At 43.1% G+C, this 18,960-nt stretch overlaps 1 protein-coding gene across 3 annotated transcripts in view; it reads right to left on the bottom strand.

Annotated features, from left to right (window-relative positions):
* JAZF1 (JAZF zinc finger 1) overlaps window positions 1-18,960 on the bottom strand; it is a 337,129-nt gene that overhangs the window by 169,258 nt on the left and 148,911 nt on the right. The window lies entirely within an intron of this gene.

Genomic DNA, 18,960 nt, shown 5'->3' with positions numbered 1-18,960 from the left:
GTCCATGCAGGATTAAGGTGTGGCCAGCAAGAACAATAGACGGCATCAACGTGTAAGTAAAAATTACAGAACACTTTCCTAGAAATAGGCCCAAGATCAAGTTTTCCCAGAGGACCAGTGGCAGACTTCGGACAGAAAACAAACCCGTGGCTGCTTGTGAAATCAACTCAAGCACTAGATTCGACAGCTGTAAAAATACAGTGGTTTAAAATCCAAGCTTCTAAGAGCCACCCAAATAGACGCTGTACTAGAATTTCTTAGGAAAAAAATGCACTCTTTCTTCAACTGCTCTCAGTTAAGAGATTTCTTTCTTAAGAGACAAAGGTAAGGAATAAGGAAAATGCCCAGTGCACCAGGTTTTCCCACGAGTGTACTGGCTACTGGTTCCCAGAAACAGGAAGGAGGAATTCTTGTCAACCCTTCCCACTGCCCTCCAATCACAGGAGCCATTGAAGAGCGGCACAAATGGAATCGTGACAGTGACCTGGGCAGGGCTATTCTCTCCGTAGCTAGTTATCAGTCCTCTGGATTCTAGCCAGCACTGATAAATCTGGGTGTCAGAAAACTGAATACTTTGGGGTGTAAAACAGTTCATCTGTGAGGAGTTTCTGGAGCAGAAGTAAACAGGAAATTGTGGCTTCTGAAAAAGACCTCTGTTATTAGGAAGAGAGGGGCATGAAGATGGAGGACTCACCCACACAATAATTATACAGCCTTACATTTACATACAGCCAGAGTGACATAATGGCTCTAGGAAATGACATAATGGCCAAATGTAATGTGGTATCTTAGATGGGATTCTGGAACAGAAAAAAGGACATTAGGTAAACACTAAGGAAATCTGAATAAAGTATGAACTTTAGTTACTTATCAGTTTGGTTCATAATTGTGACAAGTATACTATGCTAATGTGAGGTGTTCGTAAGAGAGAAGACTGGGTGTGGGAATATATAACTGTACTGTCTGTAATTTTCCTGTAAATCTCAAACTATTCTAAAATAAGATGTTGTTTAAAAAAATTAGGACACTGATACTCTGAGACATCCGTTAAAGCAAAGTGGTAGATACACTGGTGGGTGTCTGTTGCATTATTTTCTGTATGCTTGAAATATTTCAAAATTTGAAACTATGAAAACTATACACACACACACACACACACACACACACATCTCCACCCCCAGATCCCCCAAAAGACTGGTGTTTGTTTCCATAAGGATGCCATGCTGAAAGCAGGCCTGAAACACACCCTCGTCCACGAGTTGCCATGGATCCTTTTTGACTGAGCCTCCTGGGACTGTTAGCTCTGTTACCATGGAGGGGACACCTCCCCCATCTCAGGACTGTCCCTGGAGGAAAACTGTGAAGGACATGAACTTGGTCCCTCCTCCTCCCCAGGCTCCCCGGTCTCCTCTCCCTTCTCATCCACCAGAGGCCTTCCACGTTTCATCACACTTACATTCCCATGGAGCCTTAAACCCAGCTAGACCCCTTCACGTGTTAGCTGCAAGTGGCCTTAGGATGTGACTCTTCCAAAGAGCAGAGGCATTTTAACGATGACAAAAAAAAAAAAAAAAAAAGAGCCTCTGAGCCCACAGGAGGGAACTGAAAGGTGGAATTTCAAGGCACGGGGATAGACAGAGGGCCACCTGTGCCTCCCCAGCAAGCCACATGGGTACTGCCTACGTCCCTTCTTTGTTTCAGACTGGACTGCATTTGGGCAGCGGTAACACCCATTCCCCTTGCTCCCGGGGCCTCTCTAACTCAGCGATGATTCCTCAAGTCGCAGAGATTAACATCCTGATTTCTTACGTCATCCAACCTCCAAAGGAGTTAAAAACAGCTGGTGAACCCGCTGGAATGGGAGTGCAGGAAAAGAGGGGCTAAGAGGCCTAGACGACCCATAAACTGGAAGTTAATCCCTGCAATAGTGGGGCGTTCACGGCTGCCCACACGTTCCTGAGGAGGGCTATTTTCACTCAGCTGTTTGAACGCCAGTACCAAGAGCAATGTGTGTGGTGGCCAGCCTTCTGCCGACACCTCCTCCTTGGGTCTTGCCCAGGCCACGTGAGTAAGGATGGGGGTGGGGGGGCAAGGGGACATCATTTGGGAGTTGAAGAAGTAAAACTGAGAGCTCACTGGTTTGATTTCTACACCAACAGCGTGTACCTAGTTGGTTCCTCCTTGTCTTTATCTGTGCTACTATCTCGTTCCCGCCACCTCTCGGGGGAGTCAAATCCAAACCCATCCCCAAAGGGCCCATAAAAGTCCTAAACGCAGCCCAGGGGTTCTCTGTTTACTTTTACCTCATTCATTCTTTCACTCCACAAATATCGACTGAACACCTACTATGTGCCAGGTACTACTCCAGGCACTAGAAATACAGCAGTGAACAAAAAAGAGAAAAATCCCTCTGCTGTGGACTTTACATTCTAGAAAGGAAAAGGGTCAATAAGGAAATAAGCGAATATATACTACTATACATATGATATCAGGAAGGAAACAGGAAGAAAAGGGGCAGGGAGGCTGGTCCCTTCACGAGCACACACCATTATTCAACCTGGTGGAGGTTTCTGTGCTGCCTCTTCAGCCAGATACCCTACATTCAAGAAGGACCGGGGCTGTTTTTGACTTCTTTAAACACAGAACTGTACACCCAAGGATATTATTAATAGCACCCCATTTCACTCTCCAAACTGTTACAGATTCAAAGAAAAATGATATGGTCATCCTCTCCAGACCCATTATTGTAAAAAGTATCATTCACTGTTATATGAAACCTGATATTCTCTGGGCCAATCACGTCCCACTCAAACCAAACACTTACAGCAGGAGCCGGATACAACATATTCTATAATATGAAGTTAAGCCTGTCCTCCAGCACCATAATTATTAAACAGTTCTACTGTATTCCGTTGTTGTTTTTTTTAAGACGAGAAAAAAAGAAAGTTCTATCAACTTCTCTCCATGATATATTCTGTGTTTCACAGCTGCCGCATGGGGAAGACTTTTTCATGGATCAAATCTAAAATTTTCTTGGCTCAGCTGGAGTCAGTCCTCATCCGATATGGACAAACAGGGTCAGTCACTGCTCTCCGTACTGAGATACTGAGAGCCCTGTTCTAGAAGAAGTCTGCCAACATCACCTCCGAGGAGCTCCAGGTTACATAACCCCTGTTTCTCTAACCTCTCATCTCAGGTCTTATTTTTCAAATGTCCAGTCATCCTTGTGGTTCCTCCATTCGTCCTGGCCAAGTTCTTTACACTGACACAGTACTTCTAAAGTTGTAAGCCAGAAGCATTCTGCTATTTCTGCTACCAAATCTTTCCAGAAGCTTCAAATCTGTTCTCCTCCACATCTAAGCCATGGGCTGGGAAACTGGAAACAGCCCTGCCATACCAGGCCATGCCTCCTGGCTTGCTTTAACCTGTCCTCCTTGGACCAGACCACCGAAAGAGAGGATTAAGTGTAATCTTACCGTGTCTGGGTTACAAAGGCATGCATCGGTGGCAACCTCTGGTGGCGTGGATTAGCCACCCCTTCTCATATTACATCTTAGAGCCACAGAAAGTCAAGGTAGAGGCCACCTTAGTAACATCTCTTCATTTAGTAGATTTATTTCAGGCTGACATAATAGGGATAGAACTAGTGCTGGACCAGAGCCCTGCCCTCTGCTTTGCTCTCCATCATTCCAAGGAAATGCCACTGCTCTCTGATTGTTTTCCACTGACCTGTGTGTCCATGTCTTTTTCCGTCCCTCTCCTTAACTTTGTTTTGCTTCTTGAGGGAAGAGAATATATTTAATAGGTCTTGGTATTCTTCACAACACGGTATCTTCCATGTAGCCAGGACTCAACAGATATTTGCTGACTCGTATGTGCATGGATTATTCAGGTTACTCATTTCTTTTATGATGCAGACAGTCAAACAAGAGTAACAGTACCAATCATAACTATGAATGGAGTATAACGTTTAAAAATAATGAATTACTGGGCTTCCCTGGTGGCGCAGTGGTTGAGAGTCCACCTGCCGATGCAGGGGACACGGGTTCGTGCCCCAGTCCGGGAGGATCCCACATGCCGCGGAGCGGCTGAGCCCGTGAGCCATGGCCGCTGAGCCTGCGCATCCGGAGCCTGTGCTCCGCAACGGGAGAGGCCACAACAGTGAGAGGCCCGCGTACCACAAAAAAAAAAAAAAAAAAAGAATTACTATGTTGTATAACTGAAACATATAATATGGTAAATCAACTATATCTCAATAAAAAAAAATTTTTTTTTTAAGTAATGTTACCAGGCACAGGCACAGGCTCTGGAGACAAACAGACCCAGGTCCAAATCTAGGCTCTGGCACTCGTTTACTAATTAACTAACCGTGGGAAGGACATATCATCTTTCTTCATCAGGAAAATGGCCATAACATACCTCCCTCCCTATGAAGGCTGTAGGAGCACACCAGGGCCTCCACACATCTGTGTTCTTTCCTGAGCCCTATTTTCCCCTCTTTTGCTTGCTTTGCACAGTTAATACAAGCTCCCACTTTTTTCTCTGGAGGTTAAGCTTTGACCAAAAAATAAAGAGAGACTAAGAAAGGAAAGAAAACCCTAACAGTACTATGACTAGAGATACTATTTTTCCCCCATCCTCAACTACTTAAAAACCCTCGTTAGAATGAGGGAAAACTGTGCTGTTACTTATATCCTCTTGCAGATGTTTTAAAGTGCTGAGGTAACACCAAAATGGTGGGATTTCTGAGGTTATTTGTGCATAAGTAGGAGGTAGGAAAGTATCTACATCTGGAGAGAGAACTAAGAAAAGCCTCCTGATGAGGTGTGAACCAATGGAAAACTGCACAGGTAAAACTAATTGGAAAGGCAGCCTGTGGACTGACACCACAGCCCGAGCGAGGAAACAGGTGAGGCGAGCCAGCCCCCTGGACCATGTCTTCCTCCTCTGACTTACAAACTGAGGGCCGCGGTTTTCATTCTGACACCCAGGACTGATACCACACTGACATCTTGTGGCTACAAGTATCATGACACATAGGTGGCCCCAAAGCAAAACGGACCTGCATACTAATATTACCACGATCTGTCATTCTGCAGCATTTAAAGAACTTCAACTGTTTTCTCAACCACAGACTCACTGTGGAAACAGAAGTGAGGACGGAAGCGGCTGCCGTATCAAGCAACATGTATACTGGCCGGCAGCTTAACTGTGATATTGGCATTTGTACTCCAATTGTATCGGTGATAATACCTCTGATAAATGTCACCGTTTTCAAGCACTGGCAACTGCTGGGTGAGCATTTCTTCTTACCTGGCACCTGAGACTCCAGGTAGGAGACTTACTGAAATGTATTGATTATTTAAAAGTGAAATGAAACCGGCATTCAAATACCAACCATGCCTCCCTCTATTAAGTCTGACAGAGGAAGGGAGGAAGCAGAAAAAGAACCTGGTTCTCTGGAATTTCAAAATTAAATTTTTCTTCCCAAGCACACCCAGGAGCTACCTGGTGAAGGATGGAGGCCAGAAATCCTCCATCTTGCAGAACACCAGGTTGGATGGTGTGTCTCCTGCAAAGCACTTGGGGGCACTGGTGCACCCCAGAGAGCTCAGGGGCCCTGGCACCATAAAGCATGGGAGAAGCGGAGAAAGGCTGCCAAGGGCCATGGGAGCTCTCCTGCGGGGGGACACAGGAGAGGCTTCCCTGGAGGCAGCCTTTGCCTTTCAGGACAAGCGCTGACGGCACACAAAGATGGGCATAAAGGCACTGACGGCAGTGCTTAAGGTCACGGGCCCGGGGAATCAGAACAGGACTGAATTCCTAGGCCCGTCACTTCCCAACTGTACATCTGAGCACGTTATCCGAGCTCTCAAGCCCTCATTTTCTTCATCTGGAAAGCAGGGATAATCCCTTTCATATCATAGTTGTGAAGGATCAATGAAATCATGTGTAAAAGTGATGACTCAGTGCATATTAAGGACACACAAATGCTAATGATCATTGTTAACAGCTGGAGGCTGCAGCAGGTGCAGCGATGGGCAGGAAAGGCCACTGTGACCTGTTGACATGGGAAGTGTGTGAATATGGTGGGCATAAGACGGACAAGGACATGAGTGGCGGGTGTAGGGTGGAAAACAGAGGTCACTGAGCACCAAGCTGAGGCATCTTGACCACTTCTTCTTCTGTGCTCCCAAAGTGTCCCTGAATCTTTATCACTTAGTTTTTTCATCTCTTTATATCCTCCCTCTCTAGAGGTCGTTCGGCTTCTTGGTGGCATGGGCCACACATCACAAGGCTCCTAGCAGAGGGCTGCATGCATGGCAGACACTCCATAAGCATTTGACTTGGCCCCTTACTGGGCTGGGCCACTTTTGGCAAACGGATTAACCTCTCTCAGTTGCAGGTTCCTCATCAATAAAATATGAATAAATAGCAATCGCTGTCTCCTCTGGTTGCTGTGAAGGGGAAATAAGATAATGGAAGTGGCATGTGACACAAGACAGACTCAATAAAGCGTGACTGCTATCAGAGCAGTTACTTTCTATGAAATCCAGTCTCAAAGACCTAAGGGTACGCTTTGGATGAATCAGGGAGGACTGTGCAATACTGCCACGAAGATATTTTTAAGGGATTTGTTAAGAAAATTGGGTTATTATCCTAACTTCTCAGTTTTTAGGCATAGCTCCAAATACACACCATGGCAGCACTGCCCTTAACTGCTTTTCCAGACAAAATATTTTCAAATTTCCATCAAAAGAATGCGGTCGGCACAACCTTATCCTACTCATCCTAACAAATGGGTAAACTGTGCTACAATAAATGGTCTAACCCCAACATCTGCTTCTACCTGCCAACAAGGGGTGGCCACAGGTTCTAACACTAAATAGGGCAGAAAAATCTTCTTTAAAAAAATAACAACATTTGTGGGGTTTTGTTCATAATAAAAACTGATGATTGTAGAAAACTTGGAAAAATCTAGAAAATTAAAGTTACCCACCATCAACTATTTCTTTTTAACATCTTTATTGGAGTATAATTGCTTTACAATGGTGTGTTAGTTTCTGCTCTATAACAAAGTGAATCAGCTATACATGTACATATATCCCCATATCCCCTCTCTCTTGCGTCTCCCGCCCACCCTCCCTATCCCACTGCTCTAGGTGGTCACAAAGCACCGAGCTGATCTCCCTGTGCTATGTGGCTGCTTCCCACTAGCTGTCTATTTTACATTTGGTAGCGTATATATGTCCATGCCACTCTCTCACTTCGTCCCAGCTTACTCTTCCCCCTCCCGTGTCCCCAAGTCCATTCTCTACATCTGTGTCTTTATTCCTGTCCTGCCCCTAGGTTCTTCAGAACCTTTTTTTTTTTTTAGATTCCATATATATGTGCTAGCATATGGTATTTGTTTTTCTCTTTCTGACTTACTTCACTCTGTATGACAGACTCTAGGTCCATCCACCTCACTACAAATAACTCAATTTCGTTTCTTTTTATGGCTGAGTAATATTCCATTGTATATATGTGCCACATCTTCTTTATCCATTCATCTGTCGATGGACACTTAGGTTGCTTCCATGTCCTGGCTATTGTAAACAGAGCTGCAATGAACATTGTGGTACATGTCTCTTTTCTCAGGGTATACGCCCAGTAGTGGGATTGCTGGGTCGTATGGTAGTTCCATTTTTAGTTTTTTAAGGAACCTCCATACTGTTCTCCATAGTGGCTGTATCAATTTACATTCCCACCAGCAGTGCAAGAGGGTTCCCTTTTCTCCATACCCCCTCCAGCATTTATTGTTTGTAGATTTTTTGATGATGGCCATTCTGACTGCCCACCATCAACTACTGAAACATAGTTCAGCTTGTGCTTTTGCTGTATTTCCTTTTAGTCCTCTTTGCATATTTTTTAAAAAATTTGAAGTCAGTCTTATCTTTTCACTTATTATAACCTATACATTTTGTTTAATATTTCACTTTTCATTAAAAAATTACTGAGTACTCATTTAGTACATAAAACTTCCCATGACGCTAAGAGATATTGAAAAACATGGGCGATGAAGTCCATGTTCTCCAGGAACCTGTACTTTAGCTAAGGATACATGACAACACGCTGGAAGAATAACTAATGGTATACAGTAACGATGACAGGAAGGAGTAGCACAAACCACAATGCAAGGTCAAACCTAGACAAGACTGCCATGGCCTAGAATGGTCTTGAGGGAGTTTCATGAGAAAGACATGAGTCAGACTGTAAAGCACTATAAGTCTACAGATAATTTTGAATCGCTAATGACTCTACTCACTTCCTCTCCCCTTCCCAACATACACAGCAATTGATTCACGAGGTCATTCCTATTGCTATGCCTTCACTATTATGGACAAAACTGAACTCCTGCAAAAGCTGTTTCTCAACATATCATAAAAGAGCCTAAAAGCAATTCAAAGCAATTCTGAAATTGTGTTTCTCTTCATGAGAAAAACCAGAGCTTTGCGTGAAAATCAAGGCGCTATCTCGTGGAAGTAAATTCTGAAATTCCAGATTCCTGTGTCTAAATAATACCCAGTGCAAGGTATCATGTATACAACATTAGCAGGAATAAAACAGGTTAGGCAGACACTATTCCACATGTGATCATGGAGCTTGGATCCACTCATGGACCAAACTTAATTCCTGAGGAGAGACTTTGCTGAGTAGCGTGTGTTCTCCCACCTACTCGTTCACTTATAAAACACTGCTAAGTATTTTCAAGTGTCTGTTCATGAGCCAGGCTAGACGCTGCAGGTGAAGGGGACCAGAATGACAGTGTTCCTGCTCTCATGGAGCTGACAGTTTCGTGAGAGAGGGGCTGACAAACAGACAGACAATTACAATCCAATGTGACAAATGCTCTGGACAGATACTGGGCTAAGGAATGAGCACTGGAAGGGGCACTAGATTAACCTAGGCTTGGAGAATCAGGAAAGGTTTCTCAGAAGAGATGATATTTATGTTGAAGGAGGAATAGCAGATAGCCAGGCGAGGAAGCAAAAGAGGTGTCTAGGAAGGGAGGACAGCTCACTCGAAGTTCTAGAGGAGAGAAAAACATGGTGACACCATGGGAAAGAGGCATTCAGAAAGGCCAGGTCAGAGTGGAAAAGGGAGGATTTTGGTGAGATTGAGGCTGGAGGGGAAGCTATATGTAGGTATGTGTGCATATACACAAATACATGTGTATGTATATGTGTGTGTGCACGCATGCGTATGCACACGCACACACACATACTCATCTAGACCTCAAAGCAATCCTATCATTTTTATTCTCATCTTATGGTTGAGGATACTGAGGCACAAGAGAACGCTGGCTGGTGATAAACAATAAGTAGCCAACTGATACCGCACAGGGAAGCACACGATGAATCCTGCGTCACTGGAAAAGTACTGCTGGTGCCGTGGAGAGAGTGCTCTGGGGGCTCCAGAGAGGCCTGTTAGGAAGTGGTGATGAAATCTTTACCAGACTCCCAAGAGAGATTAAAGGGCTCACTTTCTCTCACCTGACAGTCAAGGTCCTGAGTCTGCAACTTGACGGATTATATGGTAGATAAAACAGAATTTTTGTCCTGAAGGAATTTATCATCTACAAGGGCAACACCATATTGGGGCACCCGAAGCACTCTGTAGCCCTTGGCAGAGATTCCATGGTCCAACTACTTCCTAAAGAGCCATGTCCAACTGAATCATAGGTTGGGGTTCCTCCTTGTAAGATGGCCAAGCCTCTATAGGAAGAGAAAGTCTACACCACAGAGAAAGTGACTATAGCTACAGCCCAGTACTTCTCTGCGTGTGACAACCTCGGGACAATGACAGGGTCGTCCCCTCACACCTTCCTATAGCCCTGCCGTCCTGACCCAGTCTCCCGCCAACAGTGTCCACTCAGCATGGCGACTTCCCAGGGCTATCCTTCGTCACGTCACTGCTGAAGAAACTCCACTTACAAGTGATAGTTTTCTCTGAAGACATTTTGTTCCCATTCTTTTTTTTTTTTGCGGTACGCGGGCCTCTCACTGTTGTGGCCTCTCCCGTTGCGGAGCACAGGTTCCAGACGCGCAGGCTCAGCAGCCATGGCTCACGGGCCCAGCCGCTCCGCGGCATGTGGGTTCCTCCCGGATCGGGGCACGAACCCATGTCCCCTGCATCGGCAGGCGGACTCTCAACCACCGCGCCACCAGGGAAGCCCGACACAGAACTTTTAACGTTTCATGCACCAAAGCAGCAGTCCTGGGCACTTGTGGCCCAATAAGAGCCTGATCTAGAACCCATATCAGCACCTTCTCCCCTCAAGCCCCAGGTTCCTCCTAAAGACTGGCAAGCCTCTAACATATGCACAAGATGTATATTGAATAATGCATCCCCCTAGAACGTACAGGTGATGAGAAATCCTCGGTGTAGGGGAGTCCTGTCAACAGCACCCATGTCCTTAGTGTAACGATAAAAAGCACCAGTGCAAATGCTATTTTTTCCAAGTGTACAAATGTAAATGGCTTTTATAATTTGTATATTTATAAAAAGAATAATTACCATGGAGACCAACCAGCGTTTACAGACCCAGCGCCCTACCCCTGACACAGTCCTCTATACCTAGTAGTCGCTTACTAAAGGTTCTCTCAACTGAACAGAACCAAATCAAGTATTTTTCAGATGAATAGTATGGGAAATGGAACAAGGCGCTCCTCAATGCTGAGTGGTTAGAAAGAGATGTCCACAGAGCAGCTGAAGTCGGAGAAGTCACATACACCTCCTACCTCAGTTTTCCACTAATTGATCAGGTCAAAACTGATGTGATTTGCTGCCCCAAGTGGGCTTCACACCTTCCCCCCATTCACCAGTGTGTCTTTTTCCACTACCCGTGTTTAAAAACAGACTCTGATTTATGGGCATTTAGGGCTGGGGAAAGTCTCCAAGCCCAGGCTCACCACAGACTCAGGCCCCTAAATGGAAACAGCTGAGCAGGCTTGTCAGGGGGTGATGGCCTGTCTCCTGTCCCTGGAGAAACAGCCTGAATGGACAGGCCTCCTGACTCATCCCCGTGCCAGTCTCAGGGGCTGCTGCCACAGGGGCTCACTTGAGGGGTGGAGTTGCTTCCACAGTGAAGAAGGAAATCATCTTTCTTGGTGTCAGGCGTCAGGAAAAAGTGGCTCCAAAATGCTGGTCCCCAGACTGTTTCTGATCTCTGATGAGAGATGAAACAATGAGGAAGACAGTTCTTACTTGCAGCTTATACTCTCTTCAGGTTATAAAAACATCCCATCTCTTGTGAAATGATGTTGACAGTAGATGTCATTTATTTATTTTTGGGGGGTAAATCTTCAATTGGCAAAATAAAAAGTATCAGTGCATTGATGAAGTTTTTTGGTAAAATTTTACTTGCCCATGAAAGGCAGAAATCTAGGAAACATCGCCCAAGACTCCATGCCAGGGCTTCTGAAGAGCAGAGAAATGGCCACAGGGGTGGTGAGAGTGGGGAGAAGACTCTTGTCTCAGAACTTCAGTCTGTTCAGTGCAATATAGACCTAAGTTAATACAAGAAGCACAAGGGGACTTCCCTGGTGGCACAGTGGTTAAGAATCCACCTGCCAATGCAGGGGACATGGGTTCGAGCCCTGGTCCAGGAAGAACCCCCATGCCACGAAGCAGTTAAGCCCACGCACCACAACTCCTGAGCCTGCGCTCTAGAACGTGCGAGTCACAACTACTGAGCCCGCACGCCTAAAGCCTGTGCTCAACAGGCTCCATGCTTACCCGATCTCAGATCATACTCATAACTGCTCTGCAAAACAGATACGACATTTCCCATTTTACAGCTAAGGACACAAAGGAAGGGGCGGTGGTGTAAATGACTCTTCCAAGGTAACACCAAGTACTTGGTGGAAAGCTGGGATTCAGCCCCGAAGCCTGCTTTCTTTCCCTGCAGTACGGGGTGGGAGGAAGGGAGGCTCCAGGCCTTTACTGAACAAGTACAACAAAGCTTCCAAGTTAAAAGCTGAGCTGTTGAGGGAGCCTGTTTCTATATTGAAACCTAGGTGATCACAAAGAGGGTACAATGGAATTTTGTTTACTCTCTGTATTTGTTAATCAGTTTATTTGAATATTTATTTCACTGTTGGAAATGACCTTCATCAAAAGAGGCCCAAGTTCAATATGAAAGAACCACCTAATCTCAGATGTTACTCTGCAAAGTAGTATTATTCAGCCAAATCTAAATTACCCAAGTAGTCGCCATCTTCCTTTTCTTTACCTTTGGGTATTTTACTGCTTGTTGCCATCTCTAAAAAAGGTTAGGGTGGGCTAAAATAACTGTTCTTTAGAGCTATCAGAGTGTAAGTGGAAGGATTTTGGAAAATATGAGGACCAAAGAGTTCATTTGAGTATTATTTGTAGATGTACAAGTTAACCGTTATTGCTACTTTCCAAAATGGCACAAACCACACTATGGCTGTAACCTTAAGGGCACATAGCATTTAGTATTAGTACATTAATATTAGTGTATATAACTGTCACAAATAATGGTAGGATTGGGCACCTCATTTGGGATGTCTCCTTTGTCATAACAACTCTATTGAGTGTTGGGAATATTAGACAATCAACAAATCATTCGTTCAGCAAACATGTACTAAGTGTCTATTAAATACCAGCCACTGTTCAGTGTGACAGTGACACAGAAGTGAATCAAAAATATGGACAAAAACCCCTGCCCTTATGGACTTTTCATTCTAGTTGGGAGTAGACTGATGATACACAGTAAAAACTTTACTTCTTAAAATTATAATGAAAATTTTAATTAAAAAGTATTTTCACTTTTGGACAGTTTTCATGGTACACAGAAACCCAAACGAATTGCTCAGATTTCTTTATTTCTTCATACTAAGAGACAAAATTATTTTGCAAAAGATTTTAAACAATATATCTAACTTGAATTAAAATCATGCAGGTATCTATTGTTAATATCCATGTTCTTGAAATATCTTCCGTGAACTTTTTTTCATTTCTAGGGACTGGGGTGATTCACGGGACTGTGCTGAATTCTCTTTAGAGGATTTTCCCCAGGAGGAAAATGGTTCCCAACATAGGACTCACCCTTGCGACATCCTGCCAAGTCAAAGTTACTTCCTATAAAACCAACAATTCTTTCTTTTATGCTGGACCATTAAATAACGTGGCAACATTTTATTCAGAAAACTTCGGCAGAAGCTTATGAACTATCTTAAGAATGAAGGCAAAAGAGTGAGGATGAGGCAATGTAATCAAGAGTGAGTATCTTATGTATCACACTTCTTTTGGGGAGAGGAATTGCTAACAGATGAAAAGCAAGTCCTTTAAAAATCCCCTCTTCGATAATCAGCTATCAAATACATGCAACAGAACATACCGGAACATATGGTTACCACAAAGGCAACTGCTAACTTTCGTTATCCCAAACAGATGCACGGTAGAGAAAAGTGGCTGTAGAACATTGCAAGACCTAAGTAAAGAATGAAAGGCTACAGTGGGAAAATCTACGAAATGCCATGGGAATAAGTTACTATATAAAATGAGAACCATTTAAAAAATTTGAGGCAACTGAGATATAAAAATTTTTTCAACTTGTGTTCAGATCTTTTCTTATGTTTTACAAGCTAATTATTAAAAAGCTTTTTTAAAAAAGAAGTCAATATTAACTTCTGTTATTTTCATTTGAAGTAATCAGAACCAAGTCTGCTGGCAAGATGAAGAATTATACATTCACCTGGGTAATGACTGCAGTTCATTTCTAAGTGGAAAGCAAATCACAGGAATAAGGTGGAAGGTTCAGGCCAAGTAATACTCAGACATATTCCCTGAAAGTCGGGCATCTGCAGTCAAACACAGCCTTCCCGGCCAAAGCCCCAATCTCAGGTTCTACTTAGTTTAAAGCACCCTGACTTTCAAGACTTAAAAAACAGCAAGAGTGAAAAATACAGGTTGACTATGTAATATCAGGGTATAAAAGCGTGTGAGCTGATGAGATTCAGAGCACACGAACAAGGACCCTGAAGGTTTTGCATCTCTAGATTTAGATCTGAGCAAGCCAGAAGCAGCAAGAGAGCCCTTTAAGCAGTTGGCATAGGGTAGAGAATGTTTTTAAAGAATTGAAAAGGAGAGTTCAGTTTAAATATACAGATATAGAATGCAGCCTCGGCCCTGACTGTAGTGCAGTCGAAATGTTATAGGCTTGTGGAAGGCAGGCATGGAATACAAACAAATCAATGTGGACAGGAGTAAGAGATAAACGGTTTTAAATGTCGCGTACAACTAAGATGTTTCTGCAGCCGTTTCACTGCCAAAAGGGGAGACTCGGAAAATTTCAACCTGGCTATTCCAATTGTAGGGCTTTATGAAACCACACGAGCTACAGCAGTGCCTTTCTGAGAAAAGCAATGATGCTCTGTGCAGGTAAATCTCCAAGGTGAGTGTGACTTGTTGTGGACAATGCTGTATAAGCAAGGGCTGTTAATCCTTTCAAGTTCTGGCTTTCCTTCTTTTTGGAAGGGAGAGGGAAAATCTTGTCTATTTCACATTATCTATTTGTCAGATTGAGACTTGCGCCATTAAAAAAAAAACAAATACATGAGTTACTATGAACCTTTCCACTATTTATGACGTGAAGTACAGGTCGTCAGTTACCGTCTTGACTTTAAAATAGTTTTTATTTATCTTTGTGTTGGTTTAAAACTTAAACTTTAAATAATGTCTCTCTTTTGGTTTAGGGGGAGAGGATAATAAAAGTTTTGATTTCTATTTTGGTCCTGACCAAAAGGATTTCATAAACATTTACTAAGAAGATTGCCAAGTTTGAACTAAACTGCTCCCATGATGAAGATACAAACCTTCTTATGATATATTCACATGAATATATTAATCACTTTCATTCTTGTGTTATGATTCATACCAAGAAAGGCACAATTATTACTAAAAGTAGTCAGAGTTCACAGGCACCTCCTCAGTTGCCCAAGGTACCTCTTCTTGGCAAAGTCTGGTTGCTCTCCATGAAGTGTATTTACATTGAGTAAGTCCATAAACATTTCCTAAAATCCCTCCAATGGGTAAGGTGTGGAGCCTTCTAGAGCTATAAAGACACCCATCCCAGGTCCACCTTTCCTTTGCATCCTTTCTCTGTTGATGGCATCTTCATTCACTAGATCCTGAAAAAGAGAGCACACTTTCTGAAGAAGGGTCTTCAGAAGACAATGGGCAACAGGGGTCCAGGAGGATCTTTGTGATGGCCATTTCTGCCCATGTGTCCACACAGTGAAAAGTTCATAGAAAGCAAACACTGGCATGCAGGGGAGGATGGATGTTGAATAGATGCTGGAGAGAAGAAAGACAAGGCATTTTGTGGGAAGACCCCCCACTCCCAATTCTCCACCCCTCAGCCCCAGATTGCTTCTGAGGATGGGAAATAGAGAGCAGGACGAACAGTTAGTGACCCAGCAAGACCTTACCCAGGTTACAAGCACCATTCTGTAGAGCCCACGATTTGTAAGTGTACGTTTGTGTATGTATAATTTTTTCACTTACAAACTGGGCTTCTCTCTGATAAAGATCCCCTGGGGGGAGGCAGGTGTCTAAGCTTTGTCACCGGGGGACTTGCAGTGAGAAAGAATGAAGATGTCTTCCTCCACGTGGGAGGTTCTGCTCTTCCAAGAACGCTCTGGAGTGTCTCATATGTAGAAGCAAAGCCTGGGGGCTGGTTCTGTAATCTTTAAAACAAATCTACAGTAAGCTCTGGGTATGGCCTCTGCAAGAGTTTACCCTGGGTATGTAAAACCAAAATATGTAAAACAAATCATTCACAACATGATTTTCTCTTTCTTCCACGTTTACCTTCTCTTTTCCCTCTTGCACATGGGCACTGTGAATTCTCTAAAGAAAATCAATCAACAGTCCCCACATTTTGGATAAAAGCCAGAGAAAGGAATTATGTATTCTTTGAGAGAACTAGATAAGAACTAAATACATAGGCCTGCAATTTGAAAATTAAAAATAAACTGATTGGGCATTCTTTGTAAGAGCCACGAAGAATAAATACATCTTATAAGTTTGGGAATTAAAGAGAAAGGAAAGCTGAAGCTCAGCTGTGCTTTGCTGAGGGCCTTCTCTGTGCTGGCGTGTTTGTAAACAGCATATTTCATTTTGCTGGTGTGAGCGACAGCTTGAAAGAGTCAAACCCACTACCTCATTCACTGGATCAGGTTGCCTCTTCTATTTATGATAAGTGAAACCTTATCTTCACTTTAACAAGAAACTGTCCAATATGTTTAAAATATGAGTCAGGGCTCTTCCCTGAAGAAACAGAACTGCCTCTGTGCTTCACGCATTTCAAGCTAGGTCTAAAAGCCAACACAAGGAGATGGAAGGTTTTAAAAACTTGGGTTTGGATAATTCTGATCAAGGAGAGACCAGGCAAGTCTCATTACCAGGTAAGGAGGTAACATCATCACAAACGGCCTAGTGACTATTGCACTCTAAACATACCTTCTACTGTCTCCCTTTGTGTCTCTGTCCTCGCGCCCCACGCCCAGCACTGCGCCTCAGCTCCCCACACAATGCTGAGCATCCTAAGACATGTCTTTTGGTCCTTAATTCCTCCATCTCTATTTTCTAAAGATGCTACTGTAGCACCTTACCAGTTGCATTTAGCCCAGGACCTACCTGAGTGTGGATTATATTATAATCACTTAAGCACACTAGATGGCGAGCTCCTAGCTCACCTTTTTCATCTTTATCCCCAGAACAAAGGAAAGTGCTTGGTACTTAGTTGATAAAACGCTGACTGAAGAGATAATGAGGGGACTGTGGGACACTGGCACTGAACTTCTATTATGGAATCAAAAGTTCACAAAAGTGAAAACATTGCCAAAGAGGTGATGAGGAAGACTGTGCATTTGGAGGCTGGTATGTGGTGTGGGACACAGACGCGAGACTGGCCAAGTGATAGAGGACAGTGGAACAGGGCTGGGGGTGGCAGCGGATGCTGGGGCAGAGGAGGAACAGACAGTGGCTCTGATCCAGGACACAGCCCGGGACTCAGAACTGGCTGGGCCTCGGCGATGCTGTGGCTGTACATGTAAGCCTCTCCAGCCACTCACAAAGTTATTTAGGGAGCAGAACCCCTGGAAAAGAGAGGATATCCTACAAATGAGCTCTGGGGGCCTGGAACGTTGAGACCTGAGGGAATTACTGTAATGTGACCACAGGACACCCCCAAGCCCCAGCTGGCGAAGTCAAGAACACACCAGCCACACGATTAATACTGTCCTAAGGGTTTGACAGAATTCTTTCAAATGCCATACTGTAATAATTTACCATTTCCAACACAACACTGTAATTCAATTATACTTCAATAAAAAATAACTTAAAAAAATAATTTACTATTTCCTTCCTAATTTTGAAATAGCCCTGAACTTATAATTATGGCCCTCTTCAAGGACTTTTAATTCTTTTTAAAACCAGCTAGTCTTGATGCATGAAGAATACCAATCTCTCTCCCCAAAAAAGGATTCTCTTTCACCTCAAATCAAACACAACAATAAAAATTTCAAAAACCACACAAAGTTTATATACATCCTTTTTAAATGACTGATTCAATGACCTTGAGAAATTGTAATTCTGTTTTTACTAAAAAGTTTCTAAAGCCAGGCCCACCCCCAGAGCCATGTTGATGAGTTCTCATTGGGTTAAGGTGGGTTTTTGCTCCCTTCAGCCAAGACCTAGAAGACATTGCCCACTGGGGTCCCATTGCCTTTAAAACAAACAGAAGTGGGGAAGAACATTTTGAAACATATCCTTTCAGTTTCTTTTGTGACCAAATAAGTCTGTCTCACTACTTGTTATTTTGAGTATTAGTAGCAGCCTCTGAGGGTGGTCAGTTACAACTGAAAATCAAATTTGAAAGAAGATAACTAACATATACACAGTGATTTACAGTTTATGTAACGTAGCATTTAATATTCACAACATCCTTGTATGGAAGATATTCTCATTATACTAATGCTGCCTCATTCCAAAGAGGATTTACAAAAGAGACAGACTTCTTGTCTTTAATTCACAGATGAAAAAAATAAAGGCTAAACTGTCAAAGTGACTGGCCTGGGCTCACATACCCAGGTGTGTGGCCAAACTGGAATCTGAACCCAGGTCTTCTGAATTCATATGCCATGAACTTTCTAACAGAAACACAGGGCTGGATGAAATATCAAAAGAGAAATCCTGCTTCCCCTATTCACTCAGAAAGGAATTTGTTATTGAATAAAAAGGTAAACATGCCATGGCCTCTGCAAACAAAGTGTGATTTTTTTTTTTACTAGCCTGTGTATTAATGAAATATCATCACAACCAGTAAAAGGGAGGAACTTGCAACACGAAGCAGAGGACATGAAAGCTTGAACAATTACTGTCCTCACATTGCAATATTATATACGTATACAAAACAGAGGCCCAATTTATCTGTTGAACAGTTGAGAAAGATCAGGATGGCATTAATCTCAAGTAAAGTAAAAAAGCAAGAAAAAAACCCAAGGGATTAAGAAGCACATCATTGAAAATAAATTTTTTGGAATATATTTTCTGAGAGAATAAACTCTGAAAAGCAAATGAGCTACCCTATTAAGGCACAGAGCTCCTCTTCCTCACTGTTGATTTTGTTTTTTGTTTTATTTTGGGGACAGAGGGACCAGGAAGAATAAGCTGGAGGGTAAGGTTTAGAGAGAAAAGTTATGACATACTTAGAGATTGTTAGCCTGTGCTTATCAGAGCATACACAGGATGACAAAATGTAAACCAGAAAATTCATAATCCGATACATTTTCCTTCTGGGTTTTCAAAACCCACCAAAGCTTTCAACTATTGTCCTGGCCAATTCTCAGTTTCAACTCTAAAGTAACAGCAACTGAAATTCTTGAG

The sequence above is a fragment of the Delphinapterus leucas genome, chromosome 9 (genome assembly GCF_059928025.1).
Source record: "Delphinapterus leucas isolate spDelLeu-1000000601 "Yukka" chromosome 9, BTC_Dleu_Yukka2, whole genome shotgun sequence".
In the NCBI taxonomy this organism is placed as follows: domain Eukaryota; kingdom Metazoa; phylum Chordata; class Mammalia; order Artiodactyla; family Monodontidae; genus Delphinapterus; species Delphinapterus leucas.
The sequence above is the reverse complement of the archived record's forward strand: the minus strand, read 5'-3'. Positions and strand labels throughout refer to the sequence as shown.